Here is an 8163-nt window from a genome sequence, read left to right as displayed (position 1 = left end):
GGACAAGACAGTCTTTTTAATTGCCACGGACACATTTGTCCGTGTATGGACATATTGATGACCCCTGACCTAATCCTTTACATTCCTATTGGCCTATAGAATAGAATGATAAGGATTAGGTCCCACAAAAGGCCAACAATTGGCTAAAATACATTCATTCGTAGGGGGCAACATGGAGGGACCCCTGAGGGTTCAAGTAGTTAACTCCTACAAAATACAAGTGACCAATAAATATGTTTTGACCAATAAACAAACAAATTGTTGTGATTTTGGTTGACCACCCGAGTGGTCCCCAACAGTCTCCGTCTAAACAATTCAGCTGAGACACGTGTGCGGAGCACATGACATCAGGCGGTCTTGCACAACACATTCTAATTTATTACAGACAATGGACAATTGGACAATGGATACATGACGTGCCAAAAGATATGTAAACAATTAAGAACGGGAATGAACAGAGCATGCATCTCATCATTGTGCACAGACATCAGGCTCTCTGATAAAGTAGTCGATGGTCATCATAACATGCTACCATGTACATCAATATGCTTATGCAGATGTTTGTTTCACACTGGGTCAAGCAGATAAGGTCACAAATCATGACACAAACAAACAAACAAAACATGTGACATGTTTCAGATTTAAAGATGGGGCTCGATTTAGTTTCCTGGAGCACTAGAACACATTGAATTCACTCACTGTATGTTTTTCTGGTTGCCTGTCAAAGTGTCCCACAGAACAGGACTGCACACAAAATGCACGCTATGCACGTGTCATGGTTAAGCTAGGCCTACGTCTCAAACATTAACACAATTTCCGCACAGTATCCTCTAGATTTAACGGGTACTTACTGATTGTCTTTCCGACAAAGAGTTATCATGTCCTTTTGAACTGTGAAAAGAAAATATATAAGACATTTATTTTCAATTCATGCAGTAAGAATAAGAATAAAGAATAAAGTTACTTTCTCAAAATTAGAATCTATATAATTTTGCTGTCAGAAGCAAAGCATTCATTTTATTTGAATCAGATTGATGATCTAATGATCTAAATGATCCGAGTAGATTCTTAGAATTAGAAGGAATATTTGAGCAGTTGAGACAAATAACCATATAAGTCCACACTAATTATCCATAATGTATAAATCATGGATAAGGGGTCAGGACAGATAGGCCTTTTCAGGGAGGGGTCAGAATAAATTATGGACTTATATCGTTATTCATCTCAACGGCTTGATTCATATACCAGCCACTATTGTCTATTCAAAATAATTGTTTATCCTGAACCAAATAGTAACATTCTATAATCTATAGGTTGTGTATGCTGGTATATCTTTACTTTACTTAACAGGGAAGCCTCACAATATTGAAATACTATGTGAAATGCAATGTTAATTTAGACTGAGTGAAATTAATGTCACTCGAGTCGGAATCTGAACTCAATCAAGGATATGATTCTTTGACAACCAGTGTATATGATAAGCCTATCCTGAAAAACAACTACATTCAGTAGCTTAGAGTGCTAGTGTTTGCTTGTATTATTTTAGGTTTGTTTTGGATCCTTGCGGGTCCATTTGTACACCATCAGAATTAACGGGTCCATTTTTGCTCGCTCACCAAAACTAATGCTCAGGATTTTGACAGTGTGGTTTGCAACAAGGGAATGTTGCTGGTGATCTTATCAGGAAAGACTATTTTTGATGGTGCTATTAAACTAGATGGATGGGATGACAGCATGAGGGGAAATTATAATGAAACATGAAGAGAAGCAGCCGTTGAATGGCTTCCTCCATCTACGCCAGGCACACTGTTAAATCAACGCCTGGTTTTTCATTGTTGATGCTTCGGATTGTTCACCTGAGCTCCTCTCAAAGCTATTAATTTTAAGCTCCAAAGTTTACAGCCAGAGCGTCACCATTTCACATTTTCACACTAGCTAGAAGAGCAAAAATGAAAAAAAAAAGAAAAGCTAGAGAGGCAAAGAGAAACCTATTGTTTTTATATGAGATATATTCCCCTGGTGTTCTGGTCAATAATGACTTGATATATCAGTGACTGCCTTGCTATTTGCACTGTTTTCGACGTGTTTTCTCTGCCTGTGATTGAGCGGAGCTATTTTCACGCGTGGAGAGAGATGGGTTGGAGGACCAGGGAGGCTAACGTCTGTTTGATCAAAGTTTATGTGAAATTTCCCGGGGCCGCCAGGGGAGCCGCTGTTTATGAACTGTAATAAAAAGAGTCATTTTGACGGTGTGACCCTGGTGCAGAGAGGGTGGGGGGGGGTTATGTCTGTGTTTGCAAGGAGAGAGAGAGAAGATGGCATCAAGTAGAATATGTCTCACTCAGCGAGAGCGAGAAAGCGAGAGAAAGACAGACAGACGGACGGACAGAGACAGACGGACGGACGGGTGATGAGAGTGGAAATAGGGTTCGAGAGAATGACAGAAAGAGCAGTGTGAAGGAGAGTGAAAGAAACGAGAGAAAGTCAAGAAAAAAATGACATCATGAGACAAAATAGTGGTAAAAGAAATAAGAGAAGGGGCGACACAGGTGTAAAGGGAGGAAGAGAAAGAGAGGGACTGAGTGAAAGACTGAAGGCACAGACAGAAGGAAGAGAGAGAGGACTCTAATATGTGTTACACGAGGGTGTCGCTCGCAGAAAATAACAGATTTTCAACAGGCCTGGAAATCTAATGAAGGAAATTGCAGTGTAGTTTGCACCTTTGGATACACAGTCTTGTACCTTGTGACATTCTCTTTGTTTTTCACAATTTTCTAAATGCAAATGTCATCTCTCCCATCAGATTTCAGACCGCCTGAATACGTGGAATGCATATAAACCCAGCTACCTTGATAAAAGTCTGTAGTGGAGATTATATAAACAAAACCCTTCAGGAATCACAAGGGTCTCCGAATTATCACGTCTTATTGTCCATCTGCAGGCTAGCAGACCGTTATGATCCGAGGTATGGCAGTACCATTTTGAATGGAGGACTTTTAAACGGTATTTCTACACTGTGGTATTGCTACTTTTACTAAGAAATCTGAGCACTTCTTCCACCACTGGCCTCTGGCCATCACGCCTCAGGATGGCCTGAAAGCCTGCAGATGGACCCTTCTAATTTGGGCGAGTGACACCTTTGTCGTGTGACCAAGTATAAATTAGGCTTAACACTCGTGTAATCTCCAAGCAGCCAGCCAACGGATCTTAATGAAACACTTTAGTTTAATTTTGACTCATCTCAACCACATGCACACTGTTTTAGCGTCCCTATTCTGGGCATGTCATAATAGGCGAACATTCGGCCAAAATAGGCAAATGTTCGATGAAAAGAGCTCAAGCTCACAACTCATTGCATAGTGACACGTTGTGAGCTTGTAGATTGGCTATTTTCGTCAAAGAGATTTGGTGTAGAGTGAAAAAAAGGAATGGACCAAGTATAGATCCCTTGATGATTCCGTAAGTATATGGGGTTTAAGTGGTTAACATGGCTTTGAGATTTGGTTTATAAACAATTCTGTATCCCCATATTTAATTAAAATGTTCCTGTCTTCTCTCAGATGGCTACAAAAAAGCATAGAAAATATTCTATATATACTGTATATATATGCATGGCTCTTTGCCAAAGTAGCCTAGATATGTTATGAGAAAACTGCAATCAATAGTGGGTTTAACTAACCTTTGAGAAAATCAAATAATGTTGACCTTTTTCTTAGTCGATAAAACGTAATCCTCTGCTCTCCTGCAAGCTCGAAGAGACATTCAACAGTATCACCGTTTTTAATGAAGATATGATTGGTCTCCAGATTGAGTAGCTTACAGCTGGACTTAGACAAGTGCTCGACTAAAGCATACTAAATGATATAGGTTAATGTCACATTAACTATTCCTTTTGACAAATGAAAACAGACGTTCATTCTTTTTTCCTCCACCCCCCACCATCTTGTTTTTGCAATTGCATTAAGCTAACTCACACACTGCAGGGTTGTGTGCAAGAACTACAGTACAAAGAGGGATTTCTTTTCTCCCCCTCTATTACTCACATGCACAGTTGCACACATGCACAACAGAGTGAAATTAGATCAATGCAAATTCAAATTAGATCATTCACCAGAGTTTATCACTAGGCTACACCCCCAACAGATGCAGCTATGAAAATATAAAAACTAGCTGGCAGACTCACAACAAATAACATCTTGTAGTGTTCTACTTCACTGCTTCGCTAAATAAACTTGCCCCAGGTCACCAGAACTGCGGGAGAAATCATGGCGTGATCCAGGAAGCTTTGCTGTGACACAACACTCCTGTCTTGTTCCTGTCTGAGATTTATCAGTGGTTCCAGCGAAATCAATGGTGTTTGCTGTAAGACAGACAGATCACAGCACACCAGAGGCTCATCAGTGATAATAACCATTTCAGCATGGACAGGGGGGGGGGGGGGGGGGGGTAGGAGGTGTCTGTCAGAAGTGGTAAAAGAACAAAATGAAAAAAATGAAAAGGCACAACCCTCAAGACAGGAAAACGTGTGAGAGGATACATTCAAACATGAGATATGAGTATATTATGACTGTCTCTGTATATCAGGGATGACAGACAGACAGACGAATACTGTAGATTTACCGTTTTGAAACAAATAAATAATTACTAGATTAGAAGATGTACAATAATGTATAATTTGTATCAAAATGTAATTCTATTCTATTTACAAAAATAAGAAAGAAAAACGTTTACCACCAATTCGCAGTGGTGGACAAAGTACACGACAATCCCATTATAGGAGTCAAAGTTCAGTTACAGTAGGCTACCTGTGTCAAATATTACTGTCTGACAGTCATAATGACTTCCAAAGTTCTTAGTACAAAACACTCTTTATTTCCATGCAACATCACACTGCTTGCCATGTCTACGTTGTAACCGTACCATAGTCACATGGGAATGGAATACAAATGTGAAGAAGATATGACAAACTCTTCTCCCTCTCTGCATGTGGTGATGGCTCATTTATCCTGTGTGTGAACTACTGTAGCTGCCCTGTGTACAACAGGTGTGCAGCAGTGTTAATTTTGACAGCAAAGTTTGATTTGGTTTTAGTCATAGCCTTTTGAGAAAGAAATTATATATATAGAGAGAGAGAGAAACATTTCCCAGAACTCACAGTTAGTACTATCTCCTGAGACCAAATTACCGAACCGTAGCGAATTGAAACAAACCAGGTATATGACTGCTCTCACCCACCCTACATGCTGAAGTGGAAGTTGTTCATTTTGCGTGTACATCGTGGTTTGAGGGCTTGATTAAGTCTTTTAAAACAAAGCTACAGTCAGCCCAAAATAGACTGATCAGGGTTATACTAGGGATGGAACCCAGAACCCATATAGGAAGGAACCAGTTCAGAGAGCTGAACTGGCTCCCAGTAGAATCCAAGGTTACAATGGCTAGACTAAATATGGTCCATAAAATGAAATACGGAGAGGTCCCAGCAGTTTTAAGAACATGTTTTAGGCAAGTAAACGAGGTACACAACCATTTCACCAGAGCCAGTATTGCAGATGTGGTGCTCCCTGCTTTTAAAAGTAAAGTGGGCAAAGGCTCATTCATTTATATAGGAGCCACACAGTGGAACAGCCTGGAAACCAGTGTTAAACTGACCTCCAATTTGAGGACATTTAAACAGAAAACTAAACAATGGCTACTGGAAAAAGTTCCCCTATAAAGGGTCATCTTAGAGGGATGGATAGGGTCGTACTTGTTGTGTTGTGTATGTAATGTATATGTACTGTTATGTATTTGTGATGTATTTTAAAGTATTGTTCCGTTCAGTGTGAGAGGACCTCAGTGGAAATAAGTCTTTGGACTTTTCTGTGTAATCCTTGAATCGCTGTATTGTGTATTATGATTGCTTTTCTAAAAAAAACAAAAAACAAAAACATGTTATTAGACTGGATATCGTCTGTGACATTCGATATCGTACAATTGTGATATGGCAGCAGGGATAGGGAGCAAAAAAACGTGATCGGGACACCCCTACTTGGTAGAGGTTTGGGTCATGAATTAACTCCAAAGATGGGCAAGAAATCTAAAAATAAATGCTCCAGTGATTAGAAACGGATTAACCAAAATATATGCTCCACCATTAACATCCATTGTACAGTGAAGAGGCTGTGGAGGCTCTCTTTTAGCCCGTAAACAAACGTAAACTAAGCTGATTCTGACAATATAGATCACCACCAAACCCGGTACTACTTCCAGTTGGTTTCTATTATGAAGAAAAGCCACTAGATCCATTTACAATGGGGAGCATTATTTTGAATGATTTCTAATTTCGAATCACTGGAGCAATTATATTTTATTTCTTGCCCACCTTTGGAGTTACATCATGGCAAACCAACTACACAAACCAAACCTCTGACAAAGTCCTCTAGCCCTTTAAAGCAGTGATGGAAAAAGAAATTGTGACGTAAAAGTACCAATACTGCAATATAGAAGTTATAAGTAAAAGTCCGGAATTCAAAATGTACTTGAGTAAAAGTACAAAAGTATCAACATCAAAATGTACTTCAAGTACAAAAAGTAAAAGTTCTCATTATGCAGAATGTCCCATTTGAAGTTTTCAAATAGCTGATCTGCGATGCGACGAATTGTGTAAGTAAAGTAACTGAAGTTTTCAAATAAATGTAGTGGAGTAAAAGTACAATATTTGGATCCAAGATGTAGTGTAAATTGGAAATACTCAAGTAGAGTACAAATACCTCAAAATGGTACTCGTACAGTACTTAAGTGAATGTACTGTAAATGTACTTTCCACCACTGCCTTTAAGTGGGTTTTCCCTTGACCCCCCCGACAGCACACTCGTATCTCTAAAACATATATGTCAAACTCAAGGCCCGGGGGCCAAATCAGGCCCGTGAATGAATTATCTTTGGCCCGCGGGATGATATTTAATTAGTATTAGAACTGGCCCTCTAGTATATTGTACGGACCACCATAATACTACAAGTCCCACAATGCATTTGATTTGATTTACTTTCTCATTTTACTATGAAAGCAGTGCTTGGTGAGGATCATAGAACAGGAAACTGAGTTTAATAATAATGCATTTTCAGTTTTTAATGCATTTACTTTTTTGCTGTTTGCCTGGGACGTCCTCCTGACCGGTGCCCGTGTGTTGAAACACAGTCCGGCCCTCGACTTGTACCATTTTATTTTTATTTTGGCCCACTGTGTATTTGAGTTTGACATCCCTGCTCTAAAACTATCTACTGAATACACCATCAATGTGCTACACAAATTGCATTTACAACTTGAGCGTAAACATTGCTTCCCTCAAGTTTGAGGACGATTAAGTGTTAAGTGTTGTGGTTAACGTAACATACCGGTACACATAGTATAATCATATTATGTTATTATTATATAACATAATTCCTCGAGCAGGGAGACACTGCATGGTTCAGCATGGGCAATTTAGCTGCGCTGATTTGTCAGCTGCCATATAACCCCTTGGGAATATACAGCATCTGGCCATGGCCAATCAGCGCAAGTTTATCACCTTCATGTTCTTTTTATCACTCCCCTCTCACCCCATCTTGGCTGGATAAGATCAGTAAAGGCCGGGTGATAATCTAAATGTATATAGGGGATATATTTATACGAGTACATTATGTTGCCTAACGTAATGCCATATCCTGATGTATGTGTATCCTGTGGACGGCCGTCAAACACTGCATTTTAACCGGCTAAAAACTGTTGTAGTCACTTGGCCTACACTTTTAAAACAACCTTTAACCCTTTTAAACCTAGCGTCCCTATTTTGTGCATGTTATTATAAGTGAATAAAACAAGAAACATATACAAATATAAATAAAAAATGTTTTTTGAAATGGGGGCTCACTTGAGCCCCCATAGGTCTTATTTTATTTTATACTATAGTATACAGCAATATACATGTATCCATTTCATACTTGAAATGTAATATTTATAATATAATATTTGTGGACTCCTTACTGCATAGACTTGCTCTCCAATGACACCCACTCCACTCCACTATGCATGCTACTCCCTCGTAGGGCAATCGTGGTCTCAGTTGGTTGGTCTCAGGACAGGTTATACTATAGCATTTTGCTATGAACAGAAAATCACCCCCATTGAAGCCACCGCAAATATAC

Source organism: Electrona antarctica (genome assembly GCF_951216825.1).
Source record: "Electrona antarctica genome assembly, chromosome: 16".
Lineage (NCBI taxonomy): Eukaryota > Metazoa > Chordata > Actinopteri > Myctophiformes > Myctophidae > Electrona > Electrona antarctica.
The sequence above is the reverse complement of the archived record's forward strand: the minus strand, read 5'-3'. Positions refer to the sequence as shown.